We start from the raw sequence: 13,342 nt of genomic DNA on the forward strand, positions 1-13,342 counted from the left end.
TTAAATGCGTCGCACTTGCAATTTGATCTGACAGAGGTCACTTTTGGTACAACATGTTATCTACACTATGCACAGACACCTCTGGTGTGGCGTTTAGTACTGGCACATATAGCAGAAGTATAGATTGTAGGTTGATTGTGTTAAAAATGAGGAGAAACTCAGCAGGTCTGACCACATCCGTGGAGACAGAAACAGATTTACATTTCTGGATCCAATATGACCCTTCTTCAAAACTCATCTTGCACAGCTTTCTTAGGCAGAATTATTTCAAATTTGAAACATTAACTCTGTTTCTTTATCCACAGATGCTGCCAGACCTGCTGAGTTTCTGCAGCACTTTCTGTTTTTATTTCGGATTTCCAGCATCTGCAGTATTTCACTTTTATCTGATGTCAGTAAAAGTATTAGTCTGATTGAATAGAAGTAGTTTTTTTTTGACTTCAACATTCTAGTCATGTTCACTCTTTAACATGTATAGCTGAGCATGTGTTCAGCAGCATAAAGCAATATCACATCGCACAGCACTATTTCAAAGAAACTTTTAAAAGAAACATACTTTCAAGTGAGTTGACAGTTAATGCCTATTAGCTATTGCAAGATTAACGCAAGTGTTTTTGGTGGTTGTGTTGTTATTTAAAGTTGATGCAACATACTGATGGCTTCATTTCCAACTTTAAAGATTCTGCTTAAACCAATTGCTTCTACTCACAGATACTGCTATTTCAATCATGTTGGCCTGCGGCATGTCAGGGAAAATGAACAAAGGTGATGTTGATGAGAACAATCTGCTCAGAGAGGGAGGAAGACAGGGCGAGAAGGGGTTCAGCAGGAGACCATGATTGTACAGGTTTGAAGCTTTTGAATGTTTGATGTTTTGTCTGACTTCACAGCTCATATAATATACACATGCCCATATGTGGAAAGTTAGTCGAGAATCATGAAACAAAAAAGCTATAGTGTGGATGCTGTTGCCCTGAAGCCACTCTATGCTCTCTAGCTAAACAATCGCACCAACTTACCTTCACTCTGATCTGGACCAGCTACACATTACCTAGCCATAACACTGTAAGGAAGGCCACCACAAAATGAACAATCCTAACTCTCTCAAGCTAACCATCCTCTATTTCATACAAAAGTTAATGAATCACCCGTTATTTCTGTCATTGCCATGCTCCTTGCCTCTGCTAGTCCTTCTTCTTCTTACTGCGACTCTGCACTGGCCGCAATGACTAATCAAAAATTAGCAACTTTCAGTTGGGATGACTGCAGATGGCTGCTTATTGGTGGACTTCAATCCAATTTCCAACAGCACCATCTTGGAATGGGTAACAGCAGAGTGACCTGATGGCTAGGGGTGTCAGAGTGATTGTAGTGAGGTGCAGGAGGAAGTAAGTAGTTCATCCGTTAGCCACTTGCAGCACAGCAACCAGATTATTTCTTTTTCATTCACAGAGTGCGAACAACGATGGAAAGACCATCATTTATTAACGCCCTTAAGAAAGGGTTGGTATGCTGCCTTCATCGTAGAGTGAGTAGAAAGTGGGATGTGTAAAGGAAGATTAAGGCATGAACATATTATCATCCTTCATGATCTCAGCCTTACTGGTGGCCGTGGCCTCAGACATGGTCATATGGATGATGGAGAACAATGTCTCCTGCCTCAGGATGAGGAGCTGCAACAGTGCCTGTACTCTACCAGTTAATGCTTTCATCTGTGTGCCATTTTGGCCTGCAAGAGGAAGCAAAGTAGGTCAGCAAGGGGCTGATGTGGCTGTCATTGTTAAATAGCTTAGCAGTATGTGCGAGCTATGAATTGTGCACATGAGGCTTGCAGCAATGCTAAATGTTTATTGAGGTGATTGATAGACGTTGTTACTCAGTGAGTGAAAGGGAGATGATGAATAAAGCAGTGTGTAAGCCTAACATTTCAGAACACATTCATTGACCTTAGCCATGCATGTGGGATTACTAAAGGTTTTCCCAAACTACACTCAGGACCTGAAACCTCTGCCACTTGCCTTGGTAACAACAGATATCTACTTCACTATCTTTTCAGATCTTGTCTGGAGAGTGTGCATTATGGAGTGACAACTTTACCCCTTTTGTTCATCTCCTCTGGTACTGCTTCAGAGAAACTTAGAGCAGAATACCCTGTTGCACTTCTGCAAATTTTTACAATTGAGTATTTTTTTCTTATCACTGTAACATGCTTGTAGATAATGCTATGTGGTAACCAATGTGCACTTTATGATTCTGAGCTGAGCTTTACAATATTTTTCCTTTAATAAGCTTAGATTTGTTAATAGTGTAAGTGACTTCACAGGCTAAATCATTGAAGATGGTAAAAAGAAGTATCATTAAAAAGTGTGAAATATTGTGCTTATGTGCATTGGTAGGTCATCTTCCATGTAACATATTCATGCCCTTGAAATCTCATCAAGTATAAAGATTGTCTTCACAGCAGGAAAATAAAACACTTGTTGATTAATCTCAATGTCACTATTGAATCATTTTCCACATATGTTTATTTTTTCTTGGGATTGACAGATCATTAAGATTGGCAGCTAAGAAATAATTGTACTTCCAAAAAAAGATAAGTATTGATCATAACATGAGCAAGATCTTGTCTCCTTTTCTAATATTGTGGTCAATAACATGCAGGATAGACAACACAACTCATTGCATTACTACGACTTTCAAGTCTCAGTTTCTTAGCTCCAATTCCCAAGATTGCTCCTGATGTTCCCTAAATATTTCCTGTGTTGGAGATATTTCAAAACCAAACCTTCACCGGCGTCATTACTGAAGTTTTTACAACAAGCAGCAAGTCCAGTTATTCACTGCTTCCATAAAAGTTAACATCATGTCAGGGTCTTCATTTCCACTTTCCCTCAGCTATGGGAACTCTCAGCTCTCTGGCTCATCAGTGGATGAAACAGTCCTTGAAACATTTGTCATTGTTAAGAAACCTTTGAAAAGCAAATTGTTTGTGTTTTCTGAAAGACTACATTTCAGGTAGATACAAAAAGATTTGGAAGTTACACAAGCCATCATGATTCACCAGGCTGATCGCTTATAATTGTGATACAGATCAACTCTAATCCTTTTCTCTGAGAGATCTGTACTCCAGAAGTTGAAATTTGATATTGAGCAGCCAGTATCCCAAGTTGAGCTTTATCCTTTCATACAGGATTTCAACACCAGAATCAAATATAATTATGAAGCAAGATTGCTTGAATGTTTTCCCAACAATCATAATTCTTGATACAGCTATCTTTTTCAATTATATCTATTTGCACTTTATTAAATTTAAATTAGGCTTCCTACAGTGCAGAAACAGGTCCTTTGGCCCAACTAGTTCACACCGACTCTCCGAAGAGTAACCAATCTAGACCCATTTCCATACAACTAATGCACCTAACATTATGGGCAAGTTAGCATGACCAATTCACCTGACCTGCACATCTTTGGACTGTGGGAAGAAACCGGAGCACAGGGAGAATGTGCAAACTCCACATAGACAGTCACCTGAGGCTGGAATCGAACCTGGGAACCTGGTGCTGTGAGGCATTAGTGCTAACCACTGTGCCACCCTATCACACAATAAACTTTATAACTGTCAATATTGTGATATTGGCTTGTTTGTGACTGTAAGATCAATAACTTTTCATTTGTTATTGTTATTATCATTCGTGTATCAGTGAAGCTGTTTAGCAATTTTGTTACCATGATACATAGGACATTGGGTTAGCTTTCTTGGAATTGTACAATTGAGGAACTGTAAGGTAGGGAGCTAAAGCTGGGATTTAAACAGAGGTATAAAAGAGACTGAAAGAAACGTTGTCAAAATATTGTGCCTAACTATCTGACAAGAATTAAAATCTGAAGAAACAGAACTCCATATTTGCGAGATTTAATTTTCAGTGTCAGAAAGGCTGTTTCACAATAGTTATGACTTAGCATGCCAATACAAAAATCAATTACAATGAAATGGACAAGCCCCAATTCTTTCCAGCCTGTTTAATTTACATATAGTCGGTAAAGTACCTCACGTTCAAGCTGTTATATATTTATCCATGCCAAGTCCTTTGACGAGATATTGCAACTCCTAAGTACATACCTTTATGATTTTTGAATTTAATTTCTACATTCATATATTGTGAAGTGCTCTGTGATTTACTTATAGACTGATCACTGTTCACTTCACCATTATTCCTGCCGTAATATACAGTAAATAAATGTGATCCATCAATGTGGCACCCAGTGTTATTATCTTAATTGGCTTGAAATAAGTACCTAAGTACTGCACCTTGTTCCACAGAAATGTTTAATTTTTCTTAGTAATATGAGAAAGGTACTTGTTCTGCAACTTGTGATTTATGCTTGTGCGCCAATGTGGCTATTGGTTAGGTTTTCATTCAGTCAGCTTATACAGTAATTTGATGAGTTGACTTGATGATGAAATTGGTGGACAGATTTTTGAGGAGTCTGAAGATGAGTTATTTCCCAGAAATATTCCCAGCATCTTAGTTGCTCCTGTAGCCAAAGTATTCATGTAGTTTACACTCTTCAGTTATTCAGGATCGGACCCTAGCTGGTGGAAATGGTAGAGTGGGAAAATACCAGCCTATAAGGTTACAGATCATGGTTGAATACAATTCTACCCCTGGCATTAGTCCACTGCACTCACGGACACCCAGTGTTGAGTTTCTATGTCTATTTGAAGTCTTTTCCATTTTGCATGGTGATAATGCCACACAATATGATGTAGGGTACAATGGTGGGTCAGAATACCAAGGTACCACAGCCTTTTTAACTTGTAATTCCAAAATATGTTTGTTTTTAAAGAGAGCTGATATAGCCAAAAATGGTTGCAAATATAAATTAATCGGCAGTCTAGGGAGTGATATAACACCTAAAGGTGGCAAAAAATATCAAACAGCCAGCTCTGTGATCTCTTGAGATACAAAGATAACAAGGGACTAATAACCTGCTGCTTAAAAGCAAGCCACCTTTGCGAATTACATCTTAAACTGCAGACACTTTTCATTTTTAACTGACGAAGAATGCACAACTGATTGAAAAAAACAGTTCTGAAGCTGCTGTAATGGCTGAGTGGGACTGAATGACCTTGCGTGTACCACTCAGAGTCTGAGAGTCAGCAGGCTGTGAAGGTCACAGTTGAAGAGCTATTCCCTAGTCACCCTGCTATCAGGTCAAGGAAAACCCTTTCTTATTCTGAGTGCGACAAACTAATTACACATGGAACTCAGACAAAAGAATTTTCAGCAGTGTACAAAATCAGAAATCTCACATATTCAGCTGCTAACATTCACCTTACCTGCACAACCCAATAAAGGCCACAATAATGCTTTAACTGCTTTTCAGAAACAATTCAAAGATTGATCTGTAAAAGCTATCTTTTGTTGCTTCATCTCTCTTCATCTCGGAGCTGAACAGTTTGTGGTATTCTGTCCTTGAGGAACCTTCTCCAAGCTCTGATCTTTACAAATTGTGACTCCAGCTGCAAATTGAACCCATCTTCGAAAGAAAAGTATGAGTGAGTCAATTGTCATTTGAAAATAATTTTAAAGTAAAAAACACAGCAAAGGGCTTTTGTGAATTTTCATTGCTATATGGTAGAAATGTCTGCATTTGATGTTAGTGAATTCTTAAAAGAAGTATGGGAGGATACTTTTGAGTATTTAACTGCTCTGTCCCTCAAACAAATAAAATATTTAGGATTAGTATTTTACCTAAAAACTAAAATACCTCAGGCATGTAAAACATACTGGTCAATGGTTAACAAATGGAAACAGAAGGTGATGAAAGGGATCATCATCACCACCATCATCATTGGTGGTCCCTTGCAAATGAGGATGACTCTCTTCCATCCTCAGGATGAGACCATACGAAGCTGGACAGACCAGTGTGGCATCTGTAGGCTCTGTTGTACTGGGGTTGAAGGTGGCTGGAGGAAGGGATGAGTGAGGTGTTGGTGTAGCGGCACGCACCTTTCCCTGTTTTTCCTGGCCTCTGCTTTTCCCGAAATCAAGCCTTGAGGTGCTCGACGCCTTCCCGACTGCTCTTCCTCCACTTTGGACAGTCTTGGGCCAGCAATTCCCAGGTGTCAGTGGGAACGTTGCACTTCGCTAGTGAGGCCTTCAGGGCATCACTGAAGCATTTCCTCTTTCCACCTGGGGCTTGCCTGCCCTTTTGGAGCTGGAAGTAGAGCACCTGCTTGGGAATTCTCGTCTCAGTCATGGGGATAATGTACCCAGCCCACCGTGGCCAATCAATGGTGGTCAGTGCCTCGATGCTGGGGATATTCGCCTGGTCAAAGATGCTGGTGTTGGCACATCTTTCTTCCCAGTAGATTTCCAAGACCTTGAGCAGGCAGTGTTGGTGGTCCTGCTCCAGCATTTTGAAGTGTTTGCTGTAAATAGTCCATGTTTCAGAGCCACATAGGAGGGCAAGAACCACCACAGCTCTGTAAACCATGAGCTTGGATATAATGGTAAGGAGATTAAAATTGAAACAGTGGAAATTAGAATGTTAAATTTAAAAAAGAGAAAAGAAGAAAGAGATGGGAAAGTCAAGAAAGAGCAACGAAAGAAGCATATTTCAGGATAAACTGTGGGAAAAGGGACCTGAACTAAGACAGCTCAAGCAGAGAAGTGAGAAATCTTACCATGTTCCCTGAAGTCACTACTGGTTCCGACTGGAGGGTGATTACAACTCAGTTTGAGCAATTAATTTCCACATTTAAGGAAACAAAGAAATAAGATTTCTTTACCTTTTTTCAAGCAGGTGGCACAGCAGTTAAAGTGGCCAGTCCAATATTGGTGATTATTGCTGTCGAGAGTGTGGTGTTGGAAAAGCACAACTGGTCAGGCAGCATCCAAGGAGCAGGAGAATCAATGTTTCAGGTATAAGCCCTTCATCAGGAGCTTTTGGGGAAAGAACATGAGTTTTACCTCTTTTTCTCTGAGGGATGGGCCACTAATTACAAGGCAGTTCAAAAGTCTGCCTGAAGTGCATACCAATTAGTGCCAGCGGCATATCAACATTTTGAAGCCTCAAGAAACTGCCTGACTAAATTAACTTGGAATTTGAAAGACTTAAGCATCTTGCTTTTAACCAATGAATTGGACGCTTTAGATGGAAACTTAGTCTGTCAGCCAATTCTCATTCAGGAGTTCACAAACTCCATCGCCTTCCCAGTATGAATGCCTCTCAATGAACAGAGTGACTGGATTCAGGCAGTCAACCATATGGACTGATGATTCTGAGCCGATCCACAAATGCTTGTTTCACAGAAAATCCTTCCCTAGTCATCACCAACCAACCAGAAAGTATAGAAGTGGGAAGAATGTTAGGAAGCTAAGGATCGCTAGCAGAAAGAGGAATGCTGGGAACCCTCTTCAGGTGGCATTGAGATGAAGGTAAGGCCAAGAAACTTGCCTGCTTTAACCATCAAAAGTCAAGTATACTTGAGTCAAGCGTTGGATGCTATGAAAGATATCCATGAGATTTATCAGTGTACATATATCCCATGCAGAGTACAGGAGTTAGTCAATAAGCATGGCAGACGAGGTCATGGCTCTGACTGCAGCTGCAAATCTCTGTGAAAGCAATTCTGAGACTGCGGATCAGGTTCAACACGTTCCTTAAAGTTACCAGGGTTATATAAAGAAATGGTGGCCACATGGGGGGGTGGGGAATGGTGGTGTGCTGGTAATGTCAATAGACTGACATTACCCTCAGGATAATGTTCTGTGGATGTGCTTTCAATTCAGATGATTAAGATTGAATCTGAATTCAATAAAAATCTATAGTGACATTGGTATCAATACCAGTTGTCAAAAAAACCTATCTGGTTCACTAATGTTCATTAGGAAAGGTAACTGTCATCCTTACCTAGCCTACACGTGACTCCAGAACCACAGCAATCCGTTTACTCCTAAGTACCCTCTGGTCCATAAGCCCACATTTTTATGAATAAACAAAAGATTTCCCCAGGGTGACAGCAGGCAAGACTGTAGTGGTACAGAGTGACAGCAGAGCTAGTCAAACACTACTGCCTGGAAACCTTCCCAGCAAAGAATGCAGTAGAGGTCAAGGTGCAGGGAAAAGGGATTGCAGGACAGTCTATCCTCTTTTACCTAGTGTATCTGGACAATGACCTTATGTTGGGAACAGTATCTGTGGGACATTTGCCTGGAGATGCAATTGACCTGCTCCTTGGCAATGAACTAGCAGGATTAAAGTCAATAACAGCTCTAATGGTCTCCAAGAAACTCATTGATGGCTAGGAGACCAAACAGCTGCAGGAGAAAATGTCAGGCATTTTTCCTGACTTTGGTCAAACAGTCTTTGGCCAGACAAGCTTGGCTGGTGGAGGATGAGATTGTGCTGCGATCAGGTGATGCTCCAATCTGGTTACATATTACCATTTTTGGGAGTCACAACAAGACCCAAGGTGGTAATAAATAGAACATCCTTTGCAGCAACCCAAAAAAGTGATCCACTGTTGTTATTTAAAGCAAAGTGTCAGTGAGGAAATGCAGAGTCCCTCATGGGCCTGCAGCTGAGGGAGCGGACAGTGACCCGTCAGATAGTGGCAGTTGCTGAAATGCCGTATGGAAATTTTAGGGCCAACGTCGAATGTTTCATTGGCTGGGCATGTTGATATACGCAGAAACCTAATACTGTATTAGCAGCATTGTTACTGCCCACAGTTCCATGAGGATGTAGCAACCTTTTGCAGAACTTGCCACGGGATGGGAGAAAATAAGATCGGCACGGTTAGCACTGCTGCCTCACAGCATCAGGGTCCCAGGTTCAATTCTTGCCTTGGGTGACTGGCTGTCTGGAGTTTGCACATTCTCCCTGTGTCTGAGTGGGTTTCCTCCCACAGTCCAAAGATGTGCAGGTCAGGTGAATTGTCCATGTTAAATTGCCCATAGTGTTAGGTGCATTAGGGGAATGGGTCTGGGTGGGTTACTCCTCAGAGGGTCGGTGTGGACTTATTGGGCCGAAGGGCCTATTTACACACTGTAGTTAATCTATTCTAAGATCTGAAGCAATGGTGGCCTTCTGGAAACCATTAGGCAAGTGCTAGTTGACCTTGTGAAACTTCTGCAAGAATCAAAAGGGGTATTCTTGTTATCCTTCCTTTCACAGATGTATCTATCCATTTCGTAGATGTTGTTACCTTGAGAAACCAACACACCAGGATGCTCCATTGTATCAGGCAATGGGACCCTGTGTGAGAACCTCTCTGGCTATGTCAAAGGCATCTTCAAACCCATTGTACAGGGGACCCCCAGCTTCTAACATGACACTACAGATTTCATACAGAAACTCAGCACCCATGACTAGTCAAACAGGGAACATTCCTCATCAAATGGACGTTTCAAGATTCTACACCAGCATGCCCCACAATGACGGTATCGCGGCAACAGCCTCAGTACTCAACACCAACAACTGCCAATCTCCGATCACCGTCCTACAACTCATCCGCTTCATCCTCGACCACAACATTTTTACTTTTGACAACTAGTTCTTCATACAGACATGCAGGACAACCATGGGAACCAAATTTTCACCCCAAAATGCCAATATTTTCAAACACAAGTTTGATGGTTGACTCCACAACCATCTGATGAAGGAGCAGCGCTCCGAAAGCTAAAGCTTCCAAATAAACCTGTTGGACTATAACCTGGTGTTGTGTGATTTTTTAAGTTTGAACAAAACTTCTTTGCTGCACAGGACTTCCAATCAATACTATATACCAGATATATTGATGACATTTTTGTCCTCAGTGAGGAGTCACTGAAACAATCCAGTCGTTCCTGGGAGCTGAAGAACAACGCCATGTTCTTCGCAGCTTGCAACACCTTATCGATGACGATGAGCATCTCGCCAAGACGCCCCTACACCTCCACTTCTCACCTTTAAACAACGGCCAACAGACGATTGTTCCCAGCCTTCAGGACAACATCGAACACAACATCATACAACCCTGTTATGTCAAACACTGCAAGACATGTCAGACTGTCAACACGGATACCACCATTAACTGTTAGGACATCAACCCCTGTATATGGGGCAGGTACTCATGTGACTCGTGACACGGCCAATGTTGTCTATCTCATATGCAGCAGACAAGATTGCCCTGAGGCATGGTACATTGGTGAGAACAAGCAGATACTACAACAACAGATGAATGGACACTGCACAACAATCGCCAGACAGGGGTGTTCCCTGACAGCTGGGGAACACCTTCAGCTGTCAGGGACATTCTGCCTCGGATCTTCGGCTGACCATCCTCCAAGGAGGACTTCATGACAGGCAACAATGCAAAGTGGCCAAGCAGAGGCTGATAGCCAAGTTCAGTACGCATGAAGATGGCCTCAACCGGTTCATGTCACACTACAGGTGACCCCACGACACTCTATACTTTCTCACACACACACACATTCTTACATACTCACATACTCACACAGACCCTCTCTCATACACATGCTCTCTCTTATACACACACACATACACCCCCACCACACTCACACTCACTCACATAGCCTCTCCCTGGCTTATGCCCCAACACACTCACATACACACTTTACCAAGCTTGCACACATGCAAACACACACTCTCACATGTGCGTGCACACTCACACTCACATTCTCTCTCTCTCTCTCCCTCTCTCTCTCTCCCTCTCTCTCAAGCACACACACACACACATATGTCTTTGGGGTGAATTTGTATTTGCAGAAATATATTTCCAGATACAATCTATTCTGCTCAAATGCACAATCTGCGGGCAGTCAATGCAGGCAGTCAATCATTGTGATATTTTATAAATTCCTACTTTGGAAATAGAACCAGTCTGACTCAAGATTGAGATACAGATAGACTCTAGCCTCATACCTTTAATACATTGTCTGAGCTGAGATATCACCTTTTGTTATAAAACCTTAAGTTATCTCAAGAAGGTGATTTAAAAGAGTTTCTGGGATTTGCATAATAATGAACTGAAACCTGCAACCCATTCTAAAAGATTAAAGACTTAACAATCCAGGTTTGTTCAATGTATCACTGTATGACACTGTAATAATTTGCTATAAATTCTATGGCTTATGATCTTATACTCCAGAGCCACCTGATGGAGGAGCAGTGCTCTGAAAGCTAATGCTTCCAAATAAACCTGTTAGACTATAACTTGGTGTTGTGTAATTTTTAACTTTATAAATCCCAGTCCAACACCGGCTCCTCCACTTCATTGCCCTTGAGAAACACATCTACTAAAACAATAGTGACAGAATGGACCCAATTCGGTCTGGTCCTCCCACTGAAACTCAGTCAGATTAGGGTTCATATTTCATGTCCAAAATACTCCAGGTAGTCAATGGAAACATGGGTATGACCTGGCAGAAGTTTTCAGCATATCACCCACTGTCACAGGAGACTCTAGAATGGTAAAACCAGAACTTAAAAACAGTGATGAGGACATTGAGTACCTCCATGGAGATAAGGAAGTAGATTATCATCTGTTCTCGACCAGAGACTCACCAAAGGGTTGTCCTCCATTTGAATTAGTTGAAGAGCATTAAGAGCAAGGATCTCTAAAGCTCGTTAGGAAATGTTTTTCGAGTAGAAGGAGAAAATCTCCATGGTTCAATAATTTAGCAGAATTCCAAGAGTGACTCTTATGAGCCTGTTAAGTGGCCTGAGAACACTTGGGAGCGTAGGAGGCTGGGGGGGGGAGGGTGGATTTATAGACATTAATAAAATTATGAGGGGCATAAGTTTAGGTGAATAGGCAAGATCTTTTCCCCAGGGTAGGGGAGTTCAAAACTATAGGACATATATTTAATTTGTGGAAAGCGTGAAACAGGCTGATAGGCCCAAACAGGTTGATGTTAAGAAAGAAGATGTGCTGGAAATAAAAAAAAGGGCAGCACGGTGGCACAGTGGTTAGCCCTGCTGCCTCACAGCACCAGAGACCCAGGTTCAATTCCCACCTCAGGCGACCGACTGTGTGGAGTTTGCACATTCTCCCCATGTCTGCGTGGGCTTCCTCTCACAGTCCAAAAATGTGCAGGTTAGGTGAATTGGCCATGCTAAATTACCCATAGTGTTAGGTGAAGGGGTGAAATGTAGGGGAATGGGTCTGGGTGGATTGCGCTTCGGCAGGTCAGTGTGGACTTGTTGGGCCGAAGGGCCTGTTTCCACACTGTAAGTAATCTAATCTAATAAAATAAAAAACTTGAAAATCTCCTAAGTGATGAAATCAAAAGTAGAAAAGCTGGCCAGGGACTTTTACCTTTCAGCCAGAAGACTGAGAGGGGATCTGATTGAAACGTATAGGATTATGAAAGGATTGGACACTCTGGCAGGAGGAAACATATTTCCGCTGATGGGGGAGTGCCGAACCAGAGGACACAACTTAAAAATACGGGGTAGACCATTTAGGACAGAGATGAGGAGAAACTACTTCACCCAGAGAGTGGTGGCTGTGTGGAATGCTCTGCCCCAGAGGGCAGTGGAGGCCCAGTCTCTGGATTCATTTAAGAAAGAATTGGATAGAGCTCTTAAAGATAGTGGAGTCAAGGGTTATGGAGATAAGGCTGGAACAGGATACTGATTGGGAATGATCAGCCATGATCATATTGAATGGCGGTGCAGGCTCGAAGGGCTGAATGGCCTACTCCTGCATCTATTGTCTATTGTCTATTGTCTATTGACTGTGAGCTAGTGCTCCTACCAACACCAGGGTGAACTCTTAAAGACCCAATTCAGTAGCCAAAAGCCAATAAGCTTAGGAAAGTCAATTAGCTGATTGAGATCTCAGATCAAGGGGAGAAAAAAATCAGCGCTATATCAGATCAACATGCTAAATCAATGCTATTGCTGCGAAGGGAACAAACAGGTAATGTTCAATTACCACTGACCTAGAGATTGAAGTAGAATGGGGATGAATTGAAGGGTGATGTGGGTGAGGTCCACATTGTATACTCTACCACCTGATTAACTAACATGAGCAAACCTAGACTCCTTATTTGCTCACTTAGGAGGAGAGCAACAAGCAGACTTAATGAGGCTGCTGATTATATTTAAAGGCATAAGGAGACAAACTAAGCTTTAATGCCCTGGCATGCTTCAATGTGGATGTAGGAGAATCTCTCCATTAAAGACAATTTCCCTACTGGCAGGGGCCAGAAAAACTGACCCAGGCTCAGGAGATTAACTGGACACTGGGGCACCAGTTAATAATGCCTAGAAGCAGCAGATGGAGATGTCCAGTTGTATTTGTGCCTAAACCTGACAACTCCAT

The 13,342-nt window shown here is 41.9% G+C and overlaps 1 protein-coding gene across 7 annotated transcripts in view; it reads right to left on the bottom strand.

Annotated features, from left to right (window-relative positions):
- Positions 1-13,342, bottom strand: part of LOC140483016 (lutropin-choriogonadotropic hormone receptor-like) — a 240,622-nt gene that overhangs the window by 198,333 nt on the left and 28,947 nt on the right. The gene's annotated exons all lie outside the window — the stretch shown is intronic.

Source organism: Chiloscyllium punctatum, chromosome 11, assembly GCF_047496795.1.
Source record: "Chiloscyllium punctatum isolate Juve2018m chromosome 11, sChiPun1.3, whole genome shotgun sequence".
Classification (NCBI taxonomy): Eukaryota; Metazoa; Chordata; class Chondrichthyes; order Orectolobiformes; family Hemiscylliidae; genus Chiloscyllium; species Chiloscyllium punctatum.